The following is a 20,457-nucleotide window of genomic DNA, read 5'->3' on the forward strand; positions in this document are numbered from 1 at the left end:
TAATTTTTGAGCACGTCAGTTGAAAAACACGAAGTGAAAAGCAGATCTGCATGTGTTTCTTTGGGTGACCAATGCCTTACCAGGGTCAGTAAAGGCACTTAATCCAGGAGTAAGGGTTGTTCCATGGGCTAGCTGGGAATTGCTGTTCAGATTATAGACCAAGATACAATTAAGAACAAAACTGAGGGAAGAAAGCACACTAACAAACTTCCTTTGAGACCCCTGTAATTACTGACTGGCTTTTATATTCTGTACATTTGGGGTAATCATCTTTCTCCAGTAGCATTCCTGGCTTGTGCAGGAGCTGGGTAGGACTGGACCCACAGAAGTCCATGAAGCCATGCAATTAAAACGGGACCATGGTCATTTGGAAGAAATGATATGTTTTATACTGATATGTTTTTAATAAAAACATGTATTCAGTGATATTTAAAAGAAGTGTATCTAGTCACTGCTGTAGTAAATGTTGGGCATAAGCTATCTGTTGGAGCCATTGAGGGAAGTCCAAGTCTACAGTTAGGAAAACAAAGCAGAGTTTCTCCTTTAGAAGTTGTTCCCATCTGTTGCCAATGAGTTTCCAATCTGTTGCCAATGTTCTTGACTTGGTACCAAAATCCCTTCAGTGCTCCTGACCAGCTGCCACCCCTGTGGCACACACACAGCATTTGCCTTACCTCGGTGCCCCAGCCACCTCTGCTCTGCAAGCCTGGGCAGTTCTGTCATTAAATTCCATGTGCAGCAGCTTCCACAGCCAAGCTTTGCACTTATTGAAAACAGCCTTCACTTGCTCATGGAACTGCTCAGTCCCTGGGAAGTATTTTAAGTGTTTGGTATAGCAAATTGTCAAAGCTCTGGAATGAACTATATCCTTGGTACTGCTGTGTCGAGGAAAGAATGACTACTGCTGCTATCAAAACAGATGTGGGTTGGCTAACAAATAACTTTTAGGCAGTAATATAAGTGTGGTTTTATATGGGTTTATGTGTATTAGACATATAATAACATATTTGGTATATTATTTGTACCTACAATGCATGCAGGTCTATTTCATGCTGATTTCTATTATTGCCAATGTTGCAACTAAGTGAGAATGTAGGTTTAGAAAGAAACTTTCAAAGGAAATTAACTCTAGACCTTATCCTTTGTTTGGAAAACTGGGAATCACATATGCTAATATTCTGAATTGCATACATCTGAATGCTGCATCTTTCTAATGTCTGAAACAAAACAGAGAAAGCTTTTTGTATGTGGACACAACCTGTTATTTTTACTTTTTGTATTCACGTTGGCAGTTCTGATGTTTTCAGTGTAAAACAACTTGCACCAAGAGCAGCAGAAAACAGCCTTTTTCCTACCTGTTACCTTAATGGAGAATTCCACAGCCAGTGTGGTAAAATAGATGATCTTATGAAATTGGGCTCCATTAGACCATTTCTCTTAAGCAACACTTTTTGTTCTATTTTAGAATCTGGGCAGAGCTGAAAGGCTAAACTTTTACATTTTTAAAGTTTTGTTTTAACAGTTGTCCCTCATGCTTCAGTCTCCCAAGTTTGTTTGTACTGTTTACATTTTCCCAGCAAAGTCATCCTTTTTCTGCCCCAGCTCTGAGCAAACCCTTTCAATCATTTCTACCGTATATGCTGTCCTAAAGTGATCTATTTTGAGTTGCCTTTCTTTGGAAACATATGTTTGAAATGCACTTAACTCATTCATATGCACCAAAAAACTTTCCAGGAGAGAAGCCATCTTTAAGAAAAGAAATCAGACTCTTGTGGTAAATTTGCATGTGTGTCTGAGGCAGTTTCCTTTTAGTATATCCTAAGTGTCACTCAGGCCTCTTCTGGCAGTTTTGGCCATTTTTAAGTTGTAGCTGACCATTCTAACTGGAATTTAGAAAATAAAACAATGTTGCATTTCTGAATTTATGCCTGGGTCATACAGGCTATATGTGGAAAAATATCCCCCAAAAAATTGGTGATGATTTTGTTTCGTGAAGCCCAGTCTGACTTCCCCTGTAGTACCGTGAACAAAGAGCCAACCAAAGAAATTAGTGATTTTTTTCTTTTGATTACTGTGTTCAAAGCACCTGCACCTACCTCATACCTGCTGTTTACCATCAGCTGTGTTTAGGCTGAATATCTTAGGTTCCTAGAAACTGCATCATCTTTTCCACCTATTCTTTGATATTCTCAGCTTGAAAACTGCGCTGTCTTGAATGTTTGTATGGGCACAAAGCATCACTCTTTGAATTACCATTTAGATTTTCTCTGTACTTTTTCCTCCCCCATTACAGTGGTAAAATCTTGCCAATAAGTTTTCATAAAATTTATGTTATCCCAGTACTGGCAATTCTGGTAGAGTTTTAGAGTGTTATTAAAGTAAAACAAAGGATGTACTGAGAACATTTTTGTTGTACCCGAACTAATTTGTTTTAGGATTTAAAAGTATTTTCTCCATATCAATATTTTCAGAAATTAATATAACTTGTCACCAAATGTTATGCCCTAGAATCTTTCCTAGATAGAAGTTTAAAAACTTACTTTTCGGAAATGAGTGAGATTTTAGACATTATACTTCCTTTTTCTGTGGTTGCATCTATGTGTTTATTTAGTACCCTAAATGGAGGGAAAGTATTCTACGGAAAGTATTCCGCAGCCTTTTATTGCTAAAATGGCACGATTTTGCAATTATTATCCTGAGATATTCTGTATAATGGCAATATCTGCCCTTTAGTTTCAGTTAGTGAAATCCAGCAGGTGTCACGCTGGGGATTAAATAATAAATATTACACAAACAGAGATAATCTTTTTAGAAGAATTTAGAAATATTTATTCTAATATGTTTTTCCAGAACAATTTTTTGACCAGGCATGTCTCCTTAAGTCTGAAATTTGGAGGGTTTTTTTAGCAAATGATTTAATGGGTGTATTCATCTTTCTGTGTGTCCCCTTGAACATGAAAAAGGACAGTCAGAAATTGTACCCACAGGTAATGTGGCTGAAACATAAAGAGCTGTGACTCAGTTCAATATTGCGTTGCTATTAAAAAATGGTTTTATCACTTTCTTTGGGGACCAAAATTGTTCTTTTTGTTGGTGAACATTCTCTTGCATGAGTAATGTGTTTTCAGCTGTGATGAAGTCAAAGGGGTGCTTCTGCAAGTGACTTACATAGTGAGACAGTTTGCATACTGTTAGTGTTTGACTTGCCTGAAATGGATATGTGAGGGGGCTAATCATCCAAACTCTCCCAGTAAAAATGTTTGGAGAAAAGAAATTTTGCCACGTGTCACAGAGTTTCAAGTAAAAGTCAATGTTGAATTTAAAAAAATAAATTTAAAATAAATTTAAAAATAAATTTAAAAATAAAACCAACTAGTTTATTGTTTAGTGTTTTTTAGGGAATGTTGTATTGTGGTGGATTTTTACTTGAGCGTGGAGCTCCATATTCTGAGAGTTTCATATTGTGTGGAATAGGAATGGGATCGTTAAAAATTTGTGGGTTTCTAGAGGGGATTGTTGTTTTTTTCCCAGACCATGTTAATTCCACCTTAAATGGAAACAAATACCTCAGCAGGCATCTTTGGAAGGCAATCCACAGATACCAGTCTCTCTTTAAATGGAAAGAAGCTTTTTTTTTATAAATACATGCATACATTCATGTATATTTATTTATGCATATATATTTTTATAGATATATATTTTATATCTGTATTTTAAAAATAATCTCATTCTAGAACTTGTAACCTCAGCCTACTTGAAACAATCCAGTTTCCTTTCTCTCATTTCTTTCTCCTGCTTAAGCCCCCATCCTGTTCCGTTTTTGATTCTATTCAACTTCCTTTCCTGTGATGACTGAGTGAGTCACTTTGCCAGGCATTAAGAATGTGGCTTGACAATATTTCCAACAGTTTATCCTATGCTGGCTCATGCAGATGAAATTAACCTCTGCCTTATCCTTCCTCTCAAAGAAATGTCTGTCTTCACACGTCCAGTTTCTTGGAAGGGGAAGGTGGGGGTGGGAGCCCTTTCCATAAATGACCCTGTTGAACTTCAGGGCCGTCTTCCTTGCAGAGCGTGTGTGCCATAACATCGCCATGGGGAACCTCTTCAGCGTCGACTCAGCGTGTTCTGGGCAAAAAGTTAGCTTCAACAAGTTCAGGAAAGCCAAATTAAGGCTCTTTGCTGAGTGCTATTCAAGTACTCTCTGCGAGGCTACCACTGCGCATTCTTCATTCTTTATTAAATGTGTCGTTTATTGCATTAAAATGCGTGGAGGGCCACCAGGGCCGCGCTGGGTTTGTGTGTGGCTGGCAGCAGCTGGGAAAAAAGCACATGCTAAGTAGGCGCTTAAACACTGAGCTGAGCTGCTGCCTTTCTTGTGGTTATGTTCCTGCCAGCCCAGTGTGGGGCTTGCGGGGGAGGGTTTGTTTTTTTCCTTTGTTTTGGTTTGGTTTTTTGGTGCTTGTTTTTTTTTCCTCTCCAGTTTTAGAAGAAGTGGGTAAAGAGGGATTTTTAAAAAATGGTTTCAATCTGTTAATTGAGTGTGTGTGTGTCAGGAAATGAAAGCCTTTCTGCTGAAAACAAACGGGAAATTATAGTCCTAGAAAAGAAGAACTTTAGAAAGCAGTATGCAAATAAGAGTAAGAATTCCCATCAAGTTAAACTCTGCTATTGCAGTCTTTGCCTTGTCCTGCAGAGGCCAAGGATATCACCCTCCCTCGGTTTTCCCTAGAGATGGTGTGAAAGATAATATCAGAGGTAATTTTCTCTGTGTTATGTCCTAAGTGCAATTAACATTGCCACAGATTACACACTGGTGAAAACAGATTTTTGATTCATGTTTATTTCCTGTCACAGTGTAGGTTTTATCTAAAACAGAAGTGATGCTTACAATTGGAAGCTCAAACAATTCTGTCTGGAGTACAGTTGTGTTAATTTGAATGTACTTTTAGTTTCTCATTCTAGAAATTCTTAATATCTGGCTAAAGGAGGTGATCTTGGTCCATCTTCAGCTCTTTAAAGTGTCATTATTGGGTTGATTATGGAAGTCACAGCATGGTCCTTTCAAAGCCTTTTGTTCCCTCAACCCTGTGTGCAGGATGTGCCATATCAGCATTTTGACAGTACCTAGGAAAATCACTCAGATGGTTTTTAACCTTTCAGCATGATCCACTGGCATGGCTTCTGGGCCTAGGATTTTCTTCTTCTTTTTCTCCCTCAGTTATTTCAGCAGAGCTTGCACAAGTAGAGCTCTTTCTCTACAGAAGATCCCTCTTCTGAACACTGTGCATGCAATCCAGGCGAAGAATTCAGACAATGTAGTTTAACTGGACACTTTTTATTTAGGGCTGCAGGGATAAAATAGTCTGCTGACATGCTAGGCTTTTCCTAGAGTCACATTACAGACCGGTGAAGGACATGGCAGTAATTCAGGGTTTGTTGGAAGGCTGGCAAAATACTTGTGCTGTCTCTGTGGGGGCACTGGGGCACCAGAGCATGGCAGTGGCTGCCGCCACCTCCAGGGTACACAGCACCAAAAGAGGTGCCAAAAGCTTCAAAGCAGATTTTAGGGACCAATAACCTTTCTAAGTCAGCTTAGGCAAGGAAAGAGAAGTTTATATTGTCCAATAAAGACAAACTGGCATGACAGAGTTATGGGCGATACCTCAGCTTCCTCAGGGAATGCTCGCGTGCCAAACCAAAGTGTTCAAAAACAGCTTTATACCATACAGGAATGTGGCAATTGTTAAGCCAGAGGTTTGGTTTGTTTTGTTTTATTTTTACAATTTCTTTATCCTTCGTTTTTCATAGAATTCTGGGCTTTTGTATTTCTAAACATTTACAGATTTTAAGCAGGACTTTGTCCAACTCCTCCTTCCTTGAGTACTAATTAACAGTAAAACAATGAAGCTTGGTAGGCAGGAAGACAAAGTGATGGAAGGAATAACAAATGCACAAAGGAAAAAAAAAAAGTCTGAACCTTAAATGTTGTTCTCTTAGGAAAGTGAACTGAACAAACTAGTAAATGGAGTGATGTTGCCTTTAGCATGACTCTTACTGCAGAGACAAGGCTCAATCAGCTGTCCTGTGTCCAGTCAGACTTTGATAAACAGCAAGATTCCTTTAACTGGTGAGAAACCACTGCTTGTCTGTGACATGAATTCACTGAATGGTTATGAAATCAGTTGTCTCTTCAGTATTTTAATTAGACAGCAAAACCAGATGCTGGCTTTCAGTCCGTGGTCTAGTTAAGGTGTCAGTAACTGCAATGCTAAGTGAGCTCATCCTTCTTCATACAGAGGGCAGGGGAAATACCCAGTTGTCACACTTGGAAGATCTTTATTGCCACCTTTCCTCTTCATCTGTGGAACAGAAGGACACCTCCTATTTCTTCCACCATGTACTGTCTAAAAGACTCCACGATCTCTCAGAACTTAAGCCTATGAATTTTCTGCTGTTCATTCTTGTTGTTCCTGTAATTTGCCCTTGACAGGTAAAAGGATTCTGCTCTCTTCTCAGTTTACAAACCCTTCAGGCACTTACAGCTGATTATTTTTATTTGTCTCATTCGAGTTCTGCAGTAATGTGGGGTTGTTGTACAGGTCTCCACATGCAGTGAGCAGGCCAGGAGTGCCAGGGCTGTCTCCTCACCTCCAGATGGGCAGGATTTGTGCACGTGCAGTCCCACGTTGCATTGGTTCCTCCGCTGCCATGCATCCGCTATTAAAAAAAACTGCTGAATGACTGTAATAGAGAGGAACAATGGGCTATTACAGGATGTTCAGACAGGGTCATTGCAGTATATTTTCTTGTGCAATCTTGTTATGAACAAGATTCATATTTACCAGTTTGTTTTATTTGTCAGCACCCTATTATTAATTGGTGTTGTAAGGCTATGAGCTGCTCATTTTCTAGCAAAGGTCAATTTGATGAAATGAAGGTATTTTTCATAATAGCTCTGAGGAAAGATTTTTTCAATATTTATAGTAAATGTATGGATTTTTAAAGTATGGGGTATGTATTTATTTATCATCATTGAAAAAGGAATGAAAAAAGGAAGTTTTTTTCACCGTCAAACTACAAAGTAGCCTTAAGGTACTTAGCAAAATGAAATCACAGAATCTTCTGATGGGGCTGTTGTATTGGAAAAGGCAGATTGTATTTAAAAGACAAATATGTTGCTTTTGAATTTTGAATAGAAAGCAGCTTATTTGCAGCAGTGCTTTTTGACATATAGGATATTTTCCATGGTTTGCAACACTTGGAACCCAAATGCTCGGTTCTATTTAAAAGGCAAAGATGAAAAATAGCACCTAGTTGAAGCAACAATTGTGGGTTGTTTCTGTGTGTAGTTGAATTAACTTTCCGCCTGACAGACGCCTGCTAATGGGTGCAGTTGGAAACATTGGAGAAGGTTTCCAGCTAATGTGAAATAAGGAGCTCAAGCAAGAGGGGATTCAGACAAACGTGGGAAGACATGAATTTCGCATAGGGATCCAGGAATTAGGAGGATAGACTAGAAACCAGTCCACAGGAATTTGGGATGCTGATGAAAACTGCATTTGCTTTCAGCGTTGTATGAAAACGTCTCAATTTTTATCAAGACGCGTCAATTTCTTAGATGTGAAAACGCTGGTCTTTGTGTTCCTGGAATAAACACAGCCCAGTTTGGAATCCTGGGCTATATTTGCGTAGGAGTGGCTGAGGAATGGAAAACTGAGGGTACTGCAGGTCAGGACTGAGGTTAGCAGGGCTGAGAGGGGAAGTCTGGCAGCCGAGGATCCCTCGGCGTGGCTGTGGCTGCGCCTTTGCACGCGAGCTGGCCGCGGCAGGGACGTTCCTGCAGGGGAACAAGGGACATATCCACAGACACGAGGTGACGGTGGGGGATACTGGAATTCACGCTGCTCCTTGAAAGCTTTTGTAAGCTCTGCAGCTTTTGTTCCGTTTGACAAATGGCTTGTTAGAGGCCAGTTGTTTTTCCGCAGCTCTCTGACTCCTGTTGAGACTTCAATCCTACAAAATCCTTCAAGTTAGAAGAAGCACGCTGACAAAGTCCACATCTTAGTGGGACTGTGTGGATGTTGCTCAGAGCACAAAGCAAGGTCAAAGGGTTGCAAATCCTTTAAAAGCAGTTTAAAATGAGGGGGAAAAAACTAGGGACAAGCAGAAAATATTGAAGACTAAGTATGTGATGCTGAAAATTTCTTGTACAGCGGCTCCACAGCACTCCTGCTTTTGAAAGGTGAGATACAGGGGGCGCTCAGTAGTTATTTACTAGTGTTACTTCTATCTGTTTAAACAAAAAAATTGATGTATTACTTGGTATAGGAAGGGCCATGCGCACTGCTTAGTGTAAAAAATAAAGCAACTAATTAATGCCAATCGGCCGTACTTCTGTCTCAATTAACTGCAGCACAGTAGTTAAGGTGTTCCTCCTAAAACACCACATGATCTTCTGTGGGTGAATGCAAGCAGTTTTATTGAACTTTAAAAGCTCCAAGAAATACATGTGGATTTCCAGAATCCATTGGTAACTTCTTTAAGCAAACATTTAAATACTCGGAGCATTGAGCATGACAGAAGGATTACAGGTGATGATTTTGTACATCAGCTGGGTTTTCCTGGAGGGTGACCATTTCAAAGGGCACTAGTTTTTTTGGTAAATATCCTTCCAGTAATGGGACCACAAAGCAGGGTATAAGCAATTTCTTTGGGGTTTCCCGAGGGGTAAGCTGCAAGTGACTGCTAAAAATGCTTCTTTTGATAAGAGAAGAGAGAAAAAGGTTGTAAGCAAACTTTGATAGAAAATAAGTAGTTACAGTCCCAGAGAGAGGGAAGAACTCAGTTTGTCACAGACAGATGGTTGTTTCCTGACATTGGGCATTTGGTTAACAACTTCCAGTGTTTGATGATGTCATGGGTCGTATGGATTCTGTGTGTTTGGGGCCCTTTTGTCTTAACAGGAAGGGCACCAACTTATCTAGCAACTTCTCTGTTTGAAGAGATTCAGCTGCCCTTCCTGCCCCACTTTGCAGAACCTGAGCTTTCAAAGACAAACCAGTGCTGCTCCTGGGAATTTAGATTATCTAGACCTTTTTTCTGAGCTGAAAAGATAAATACCCCAAGAGATGGAAGTAATTATTTTCATTCTGCTTTGTGCTCCTCAGATCCTATTGACTCTTCATCTACCAGAATCACTGTGTAATAACCAAATATGTCTTCATTCCTTTTCCTATGCTCCCAGACTCTTGGGCTTTCCAAAGCTGCATTTCCAAAGCTGTGTGTATCCACAAATGTCTAAAAAAAGGATTTCCACTTTTCTGCAACCCTCTGGAGGAACTTACTGTTCTCTCCCCATAAAACCAGCCAGTATATGTTGTAATAAAACAAAGCATAGAAGCAAACCTATGTCAATAACACAAGAGGTGTTTGAGCCAGGAATCCCCTCTTCCAGAAGACCTTTTAACTTATTTTGTCTTGACTGCAGCAGACCGTGGTTCAGAACACCTGTTTCTAAGTTGCATCTCTTGCAAAGAAGTGCAAGAGATACAAGGGTGGAAGATACATGTGTGGAAGTTGTGTCATTGTTTTCAGGAATGAAACTGCTTCTAGTTTGGTTGCCAGCATTAAGGAGTAACAGAAAATCAGTTGTTATGTTGGCTTTTTTTTCCCTTCCAAAATGTAGCAAGTGTGTTATTGTTGTTGCTGGTGGAAGATCCCTTTTCACCATCTTCCAGCTACTTCAATGTTTTCCTTGTTTTGTGTGAGGAAGGTAACCTTTGCAACATCCTGTTTTATTTACTAGCCATATCTGTAAGCTGCAGGAATCCTTCCTGTTCAGCTCACAACACAGTGCTCAAGACAGAAATCCTTGGTCTTCTTTAGAAAACCATTTGGTAACAAACCGAATAGCACTGTGAGTCCTGTCAGGCGTTTGTTTTAAATAGCACTGATTAATACTTTTTTCAAAACTGAAAAGGCTGAAGTGAGTTGAATGAAATCAGAGTTCTTCTTGTGTCTTCCCCAAAATTCAGGCTGTACCATATTGTGCGCTGGTCAGGAAAATGGAAAGTTTTGTGTCTGATCCCTCTCTAAGTTTACACATCTCTGCAGTTCCTCCTCTTTTGATGCAGTTGGAATCCAAGTACAAAACTGCTATGGAAAAAGGCTGCTCTTGAATTTTTTTCTGGCAGACTTATAACCTGGGAGTAACTAAAATATCATCAGAAATCCTGTTCTCATGGGAGTCCTGTCCAGATTTCCAACAAATGTGGAACATTATCCAAGGAAGTGTAGAAATCTACACAATCACACAGTTACAGCAGAGCTGGTGGTTGAGTTTCTTTTGATGCGGTTTTGATGGTTTTCTTTTTTGGCTTTTGGGTTGAATTTTTTTTTTCTTTTTTGGTTGCTATTCTTCCTTTGTCAGTTTGTATAAAAGGACTTTTGTATAATTTTAGCTTGTTTCTTTGTCCCCTTCCTTTGTTATTTTTTTTTATATTCAGATTGATAACTTTCCATTCTCTTAGAAATAAGTCTCCTCTTTTTAAGAACAAGAGTCTGTTAAGTTGGAGGGTGATGAGAGTTCTGCAGAATGAGCTATAGAACCAGTTCATACTAATTTTTTAATTAGAACTGGATCGCTAATGAAGAGTCACTCACATTAGTGGGTGGATATTATTAAATAAAAAGGGTTTTATAGCTTAGTTTCAGGTAGATATGGTACAGAGTTTTATGTTAGTGGTATATCAGGTTTTCCTTGCCACAGATCTTTTCTAGATGTACATATTTCCTAGTCTGACATGGTCCACTCCTTAGTTCTAATGTTGCTCAAGATGTGCAGTGCATGCAGAACTAATTCTGGAGAAGCTGTGCGTGGAGGCAGTGAGCACCATGAGCAAAACAGGCTGTTTGCTGGGCAGGGTGAAGCAACTGTCAGTGCTGTGGCTGAATTAATACTCACCAGTAATTAATTCCATGGCCTGAGCAAGAGCGCCCTGAGACCATGTTATCATTCCAGCACAGCCCTGCCAAGCAGCTGGTGCTGCTCCTTGTTTTTGTTTTCTTCTCAGGGAAGTAGGATTGAGCTCACTGGAAATGTTTGTCATCTTTCACTGATATAAATCAGTAAACATAATCATTCAAAGAAAAACACATTTGCCACACATTACCTCTGTGGACAAATAGATGTTTTCTAGTGATGGCTCCTATTTATGATTCCTGCGTTCAGTAATAGGTAAACTAATAAGATATGTATGGTTTAAATTTTATTTATTTATTAGCATCCATATTCTCCTTAAATAAGTTTGATAATCTGATAAGTTTAAATTAATTAGCCTTTTAAGAGGAAAGCCCTTATCTATGTGATGAATGTGAGGGGGGGAAAGCATTGGTCAGCATAACTGGTGGCTGCAGAATGGTTTAGGGTGCTCTTTTAGAATTTATCATTATTTACTTGCAGGTGTTTTGCTGGGGAAAGAATGCATTTTTCTAGCACCTACATACTGTTGCAGTGGCTCATGAAGAAGTGTTAACAATATTCCTGCATTGGGTGAGAGACAGGAAAATATATTCACTTCTGGGGGAGGAAGATCCAGCTCTTGGTAAACTGTTAAGTGTTTTTGCACTGAGACCTGTACTAGCAGCTTCTTATCAGCCTTAATTCAGCAAACATTCATAAGCTTAGTTTCAAATTGCTCTTATTAGATAAATTATTGTGCCTCTGTGCACTCTGTTCATTATATGATGGGGCTTGCAAGAACCTTAAATATACAGAAGGCTGCTTGGCTTATCCAGCTATGCAGCTTCTAATTTGAGGAGCTGAATTTGTTCATCCATTCCCAGTCTTTGGGCATCAGCCTCAGCACCATCTCACCCCACCAACTATAAATTTGTGCAGAATTTTTATGTCCTAATCAGCAGATCTGCAACAGTAGAAACAGCATATGGAAACCACGTGTCTCCAAAATAAGTCAGGTCAGAGAGGACTTGCTACTAATGATCTGGTCTCAAGTCAGAGGTGGTTGTATTTGCTGATAAACTTGATTTTGTTTTCCTTTGCTCCTAATTTGTGAGTCGGCTCCTGCCTATTGCACCTAACTGAGTAAGTAGCGTAGCTTTTAAAAATTTTAAGCGGTTATTAGGTAACTTTTATAACATAAGGGCCAGAAATTTTCTGGCTTAAAAGGCTCCAAGGGGTCTGTATATGATCATACTGTTCATACCATGTCCTGTGTATATTTGTACCTTGCAGCTGTAGCTGGAGAATGTTGTAAAACTGACAAATGTGCCAGGTTTCCAATGAGCTGAAGAAAATGTGCCAGTTTGTTTCCAGATACTGGGATTGAGCTCTTTTCCCCACTGTTACCTTCTGTCCCATCCTGATGATTTTTTTTTTTTTTTTTCCCCTTAGGTTTTTAAAAGTTTGTCTCCACAGCACATTGCTCTTAAGACCAATTAATGTTGTGGAAACAGATGTTTTTGATTTGTTAGCAGTGACATGTTGTTCTCAGGGATCAGAATATTTCAGGGGTCAGAATATTATATTTTTGTAATGCAATTCATGCTTTTCATATATTTTAGAATAGTTAATGTTGTTTCACAGGTGTAATTGAATTGGAACCTTTATGCTCAGGACATAGGATTTCCCATCTTGAATCAGATATAGACCAGTGAGCTTTAGTATCCTGCTTTTAATTTCTGTATATACCCTGTGCATGATGATTCCTGAAATGGGGGGGGGGGGGGGGAAGTATATGATGCCTTAAGAAACTGAATTTATTTTTTTAATGACTTGTTTACAGAAAAATAATTGCTTCTTAATGGTCTTGGGAACTACGTAGTACTCTGAGACTCACATATCTTTAATCTCCCTATACATTTGGCTATAAAATATTGTATATAATATTATCCAGACAGGACTGAAAGGAGTGGAATGAAACATCTTCAGTGTTTATGAAAGCTATATGCTGCACTATGTAAAGTAACACAGTATTTTTATAATTATCAGCCATTAATTGTGTTGACTTTTTTCTACTCCTAGTAGCACAGAAAGGAAGGCCTGCTTGTGTTTTGTTTGAAGCCTTGATCAACGACAACTCCCTAACTTTCTTTTTCACTTTACTAAACTTGTGGCTCAAACAGAGTCAGATTTTGTCAAAGTGACAAAACTTTTGACAGAGTGACAAAATTCTTATTTGCCCCCTCAGCATTTTCTGAGTACAACTTCACTTCTGCAGGAATGGTGAGGAACTGCACAAAGACCATTTGAACATCTGAGTTATTGAGGGCAGGATCAATACTCACCACCTGCTCGAATTTTGCATCTTCCTTCATCCACAAGAAATTGGATGAATAATGTCAGCATCAAGTATTGTGCATTTTAATAATTTTTGATGTCCTCAATAAGTTAGTCAAACTTCAATTACTGTGTTTTGCCTTATGATAGTGCAAAGGCCAATGAAGTATGGAAAGCATAAATGAAATAAAATCACAGTTTTTGTAAAGTAAGGAAAGCATAAATGAAATAAAATCACAGTTTTTTGTAATGAAGAAGGTTATCAGGGAAGAGCCAGGATCACACTCAGGTTTCTTCTGGACGGGGGGGCTGACAAGCCACAAGGCACTTCAGGGGAGTAACCCTGCAGAAATGCCAATGGAGCAGTCAGTTCCCTGTGTGCCATCAAGCTGTGAGAAGTATCCCAGGGAGAATGATAAATGTGTGAAGACTCACGTTTGTAGGTGTCTCAACAAGTCTGTCTGCAGCTAAATAAAGACTCTAATTCAAAATGACTGCCAGGTGTACCAAAAAATGAGAGAACATAGAGAATTCAGAGTTTTAAAGAGTTTGTAGCTCTTTAACTGTTGCATGGGACATAAATTTCTCTTAAGAGTGTAAAGATTTGCCTTTAGAAATTTTAGAGTTTTATAATTTAGGCAGTTCTGCTTTTCATACTTTTATGAGCTTCAGTACAAATAGGAAGTAACATGCAATAGCACAGAAGTTATTGAAGCATTTCATCCCTTGGATATAAATGCAGCTAATTCTGAGACCCACAGCTCAGACACTGGCTTTCTGCAATAATTCCTCAGTTGTCCCTCTGGGGTGTAGATCCAGCTGGGACAAGGAATGCTGACAAACCTTAGGATGGAGCAGCAAGTACGTCATAACCGCTTCTGCCAAGAAACTAATCCAGTCCCACGGTGATCATCTCCACCTCTGTCACAGTCAGGCAGGAGAGGGGATGTTGCTGAGAGAAATGCATTTGAGCTATTTTATGGTAGAAAACAGCAGGACACGCATAGGTTTTCAGTGAGCGTTTAATACAAACTGGGTGGGGTTTTTGTCTTGTTTTGTTTGAGTTTTGTTTTGGGTTGGGAATTTTCTTTTTTTTTTTTTTTTTTGCCTCGAAGCTTAGAACAGATTGTCATAGAGAAAATTTCAAGTTGCACTAGTTAGAGGTCAAGTACAAATGAAAGTGAAGTTAGAAATAGCATTTCCACAGCCTAAATTGTGCAGATTGTTTTTACCAATAAATATATTAGAATTACACAGTGTACCTTTCAAAGCTCACTGCCTGAATATATTGAGAAATGAGAAGTAAGTAAAAGTCATAGTTTGATTTTTATAGAGTAGGAACCTATTGCTTAAAGGGTAGGATCTTTCATAAACAGAACATTTTTAGTAGCTGAAGTGGAATTATAAGAAGGCTCCATGAGCACACAGGGCAGTAATGAGTGATGCTCCTGACACAATCCACACAGTCCTGGCTGTTGGAAGCTGCCTTGGTAGGCCGATGGCTGGGACTCAGGATATCCCTTTCTGCTTTCACAAAAATCTCCTGGGCCCTTAATTTCCAGCTGAACAGTCACCAAAAGGCCGATGGAAGAGACCTTGAGCAAAACTTAGACCTCACCGAGCAATGTGGATGCACTTCAGTTATTTATTTATTTTTCTATTTTTTTATTTTTAGTGCATGTTCTGTTTGAGTTTTTCAGCTCTTCCAGATGTGGTGAAAACACTTGAGAGGACTTACTAATTGTTCAAGGGACTATCTGGATGCACAGCCTGGTCTTATTTCAGTGCAGAATCGCATTTCCCCTTGAGTATATAAATCTAGAGACAATATAAATATTGTCTCTACAAAGATTCGTTTCTTTGAGCTCCCTTGGGAAGCAGAGAAGGGGGCTCCTGTACTGCTTTTGTAAGGTTCTACTTTCAGAGCTGCTGGTTTAGGGCTGCTTGGCAAAGCCCATCAGGGTCAATTACAGCCTCAGAAACAAGAGTCTAAGCTCAACAGGGAATGATATTTAAGTAAAAATGATCTTTGATGGGAAAGAATACCACCCTTTCCTCCACCTCCTCTTGCTTCAAGATCACTTGACTCTTTTGTTCTCTTCAGCCCTGGGAGGAGCTGTTTCCTGCAGAAGGGGCTGTGTAAACAGGACAAAGTAAGGGCAGTCCCCAGTGCTCATCTCTCCTAGGGCTGGGACACTGCAGTCACTGCAAAACTGCTCCAGTTGTGTTCCAGATGCTGACAGCCCTGCTGAGGCAAGCTGTCAGCTCTGTGGTGGGAGCTCACCAATAATTTTCATCCTGCTCTCCTGGCTTTTGCTGGGGTTTCTCTAAAAGTTGTACTTAGCAAGGTGCCCATTATTTGCAGCCCTTGGAGTTGGCCCAGTGTGTGTGACACCCTTTCCTCAGGACCTTTGGTTCTGACTTGTTTGGTTCTGCTCTGGGCATGTAATGACTCAGTGACTTCAGTGAAACTGAACAGAATGCAAACATGCTGTGTGGGTTTTTTTATTCTTCATCAAATTTTAATTTTGATTTTTTTTCTTCTTTTTTTTTTTTTTTAATGTAATTATTACAATAATTCCTGTTCCTTCAGCTAAGTTGTTTGTAGGGGAAGGGTTTGTAGTGTCGCATGTTTGGGGTGCGATGGGATGACCCAGCACTCAGGCACCTGCTGCTTCCTGGGAAGCCCACCAGGGCTGGCTCAGTTCATCAGGATACAGCAGATCCATCAGGGCCAGGTTTGGCAAGTGTCTCTTACACCTTCAGGGCATCCCAGAGCGCACAGGGAGCTCTGTGACAGGCAGGGAATTTAGCCTTTGGTCTTGATCTGTCTCCTGACCCCACACTGGTGAGGAGCAGCATTGGCAAGATGTGTGCTGCTACAACTGAGTGCAACCATGGTGTAAATGGGGGTTGTACTAGAGACTGATTACCTCACCTGCAGATTGGAGCAAACAAAATGAGACAGAGGTTTGTTTCTACTGGTTTTGTGCTCTCTGCAGTATATTTGCATGTGTCGATCACCTTTTGCTATTGTAAAATGTCAATTAAAATAAAAAGGATGATCCTGATTAGCTGGGCAGGTCCATTTCCACTGCACCAGCATGCGTTGTGGGTGTCTCTGGGGTGTTTTTTTGGAGAGTAAAATAGTTGATGGTGCCAGTACTTAAAAAGTTCAAGTTAGCTTCCGCAGTTAACACCCATTCAGTTCCTTTCTTTTGTTTGGAGTGCAGAGATTTGAGAATTCCTTGGTGTACTTTGACCACTGTGAATAAATTTCCCCAACTAAAAGGACTGTAGAGCTGTTCAGAATCACTTTTAGTTTGAGTGTTTCAAAATCTAAGGGAAGGTTTGACTCTGATGTCTGCAGATTTTTAAATTGATCCTCAATAATGGTAATTATCAGGTGCTGGATTTTGAATGTGCTGTGGTGTAAAATGGATACCTAGCACTAACATATTACAGATGTTATTTTAAGGCGAGTTGTATTCTATTTTATACTGTAGTGTTTTTCACATTTTTGTCTAGGAATACATTCTCTGAGGAGTAATTTCCTCACGGTTCCTGTCCTTCCTTAACATTCTTGTCCTCTGTCAGGATGGCCTGCTTCAGAGCTGTGATTGCTTTGTGATTATGTGTAAAAGAGACTTCCAATTCCTCTTAGGTTTTTATGTGAGTAATGAAGGAGTCAGGAGAATCAAATGTAGCTGATTAGCAGATTACCAGAATCAGACATTCCAGCCACCTTTATCAAAGCCCGTCTACTGCAGGGGACTGTTACTCAATGGGGGATGGCACTGGAGCTTCAGTACACCGCGTAGGTAATCTCCAGCTTCCAGCTGGGAATTGCAGGTGGGACATGATGGGAATCTGTATCAGTTTGGTTCTTGGGGCAGAGCCTGTAAGTCATTATTGAGGGGGCTGAGAAAACTGACATCCACGGAGCTGCTAAATGCAGTTCAGTCTGGGGGATGAGTGCTGGGAATGGGTGGCAAGAGATGAGAAGCGGACAGAGCTGGAGGCAGGAGGTCACCTTAGGTTGTGGTTCCTTCTCAGCATGGGAAGAGTCCCCTTCGTGTTTCTTAGGAGCAAAGTGAATGTTCAGGTAGCTTGTCTCACTTGAGTCCCACTTAGCACTGGGTATTCCTTGTGGGTGATGTTCCTTTAAACTCAGGCATTTCTAGTGAGAGGCATTAATGTCCAACCCACAGCCTGAGAAGGGATTTTTGTCCTGAGACCCTCTCAGAGGCAGTACTTCACAACTCCAGGTGAAATACTGGTGTAGATGATAAATGACTCATAATTTATTAGCAGAAATATTGGTTTATATTTTCCTGACTTTTCATTTCTCTGGGTTTTCTCTTAACCCAAAGAATTTTACTCTCTATTTGCAGTCCTTCCGATGACAATCCCAACAAAAATGAATGATAAATCCATTGCTAATTGCTGAATGGATATTTAAACCTCACTTGTGACACAATGTGCAAAGTGGTGGTGGGCAAATCGCTTAAATTCCATTCTTTTCTTTCTTTTTTTTTTTTTTTTTTTTTTTTTTTCCCTCCAGGTAAAGGTTTTATTACTAATGGCCTTCAAAACAGTCAGTTTTTGTAGGCTTCTCAAAAACTGTAAATCCAAGTGGACTGATCCTAAACACACTGCACTTCACACCAGTATTCACTCCTACAGAGAATGAAAATTATATCTGTATTAGAAACTGAAATTTATTTATATTCCACAGACTGTCTGTCAGACATGAAGCTGGTTCAAATACCACCCACAACAGATATGTCTGTGAGTGCCACACATGCCTTGAGAATTCAGCTCTTACTGAATATATCAACTGACTCTGAACTCTTTGACTTAGCCACAGTGTTTTTTAATTCTCTTGTTCTTGTCTTTCCTTTATATTCTTTTTTGGTGCTTCTCTTTGACCTTACAGGCAAACCTGCATTGAAGGGCTATTTTTAATGATTTTCTTGCCAGAACTGAAACAATTTTCTTCACAGGGTAATGATTCTATATTGACAGCATTATGTATTTTCAGTAGCTGACTTGGCTCCCACATTTGGATTAGACTGAACTTCCCATCAGTTCGGTAGTCTAATTCCCAACAGATGTCATGTTTCATGTAATGTCTGACCCTCAGAGATCACCAGCCAAGTGCGGTTCAGAGTTCAGATCTCTGGGTGATGGCCACTCCAGATTTAAATTCTCTTTTCCTTAAAAACACTCATCAAAAGTCTCTTTCTGTTCTCCAAAGCTTTGTAAAGAGGTACAATGAAGCAGCCTGAGCATCAACAATGATTACAAAGATAGAAGTTGTCTGGTGGCAATGAGTGTGGATTTACTTATTCTGGTGGTTGCAAATGACACTTTCTGGTATCTCAGCTTCTTACCGAATTAATATTAGGGAAATTATGTCTTTTAGAGTAGAAAACCCAAATACACATAAAGTTTTCAATGTCCTTCTTGATCAGGGTTTTTAGCTAACTCATTCTTGGCTTAGACAAAGCTAAAAGTATTTTTCTTCCTGCTCTATAAAACACTTGTATGATATCTGGGATAACTAATGCCATCAGTAAAATGCCACTAGTTTTGGAATGATATTGAGGAAGGGTTTGGCACTGCAGAGTCAGTAAAGGCTTGGGATATGACAAGGGAACACCAAGAATAAAAAGGATTTTGTGCTTTCTGTACCCTATACTCAGCACTGAGTGTTAATCAAATAGACTTGTGCAGTACTTGTTTCCTAATGCTCTCTTGAGAAGGGGAAATGTATTTACTTGTTGGGGAGGAAACCAACCAGGCTTTATTCCTGCAAATTTGTATTTCTTTTGGAATCCTGGAGGAATTATGGCATTGAGAAGTTGCCTCGTTAAATGTTGCCCGTTCTTGGTGTGGTGTAGGCCTGTATCAATTGCCAGGCATTTTTGCTTCCATAAAATCACTGACAGGGTCAGTAAGGGATGTACCTGTTATGGAATTCACCTGCCAGCAAGACTTCCATCCAGTTAGAATTCAGTACAGAAATCCTGTGTCTGTTTTCTCCTTTGGAAAAACACAGCCAGTTGTTCTTACAGCTTCAGAATAGAGCACCATTCTCTCTCCAGCATATATGCTGATGAATTCAGAATATCTCATTTATCACCTGCCTGTTCCAGCAAATATCCTGCTCTATCAACAGCAGGGGGAAGCCAATGCAGGCGAAATCTGGATTTCACCAAAGGAAGCTTGGCATAAGCTACCATGATAGAAATAAATGCAGGAGATTTTTATTTGTGAATGGTTCCCTCGCATGGAGTCGCTTGGGCGATGTTGTTTCCGTTGGCTCCAGCAATGTCAAGGCCATTGATGATGAAAGTTCTGAACTGTTTTTCCCCATTGCTTGGAAAATTGTCTCTCCCTCCTCCCTCCCCCCTCCTCCCTTCCCTCCCCAACCAAATCTCTGCCAAGCAAGCAGCTGTGAACAGAATTTCTCAGCAAGATGAATTTGAGTTTTTACATGCTCTGTGGGACAGGATAGACAAATCCAGCTTTGAGAGGGTCTCAGTAGAGGGGTGCAAATCCGGAGTTTCTCCAGGTGCATGAAACGGATGAGTGTTTCAGGTGTCTTATTATGTTAAAGAATACAGGAAAAAAAATAAAAATGCATGCCAAATGCATGCATTTCTTAGTAATTTTGGTACCTCAGTCTGAGGGAAGTAATGCCTGCAAGTTTGATGTCCCAGCTGTGCATCAAAGCCAAGCTAATGCCTGTGAGTTTGCACTGGTATCTGAGACACTGACTTAAGAATGGCAGGATCTGCTCTGTACAAGTACAAACTCAAGTGATTCTTTTTTAACTTAATTTTTAACTTAATTTGATGGGAAGCTTATTAAAGCTTCCCATCAAGTTCCATGGATTTTGTTTCTGCCAAGGTTTTTGGTTTTTTTTTCTGGAGTGTGAAATCAGTCTGAGGCTCATGTGAGGTTTATTTTTCTCAAGGAAAATAAATGCAGGATGTGATTATGCAGAAAATATGGGCACCTATTTAAAGCCATAGAATATTTTCCATGCTTGCAGTGAAAATTTTTAGTTGCTTGCAATTTTGACAAGCTCAAAACTGAGATTTTCCATTGCATTTCCTGCCTTTTATATCATTGTTAATATTACATCT

At 39.8% G+C, this 20,457-nt stretch overlaps 1 protein-coding gene across 4 annotated transcripts in view; it reads left to right on the plus strand.

Moving 5' to 3' along the window:
• The window catches only part of CALCRL (calcitonin receptor like receptor), a 70,918-nt gene that overhangs the window by 2,422 nt on the left and 48,039 nt on the right, over positions 1 to 20,457 (plus strand). The gene's annotated exons all lie outside the window — the stretch shown is intronic.

Source organism: Serinus canaria, chromosome 25, assembly GCF_022539315.1.
Source record: "Serinus canaria isolate serCan28SL12 chromosome 25, serCan2020, whole genome shotgun sequence".
Classification (NCBI taxonomy): domain Eukaryota; kingdom Metazoa; phylum Chordata; class Aves; order Passeriformes; family Fringillidae; genus Serinus; species Serinus canaria.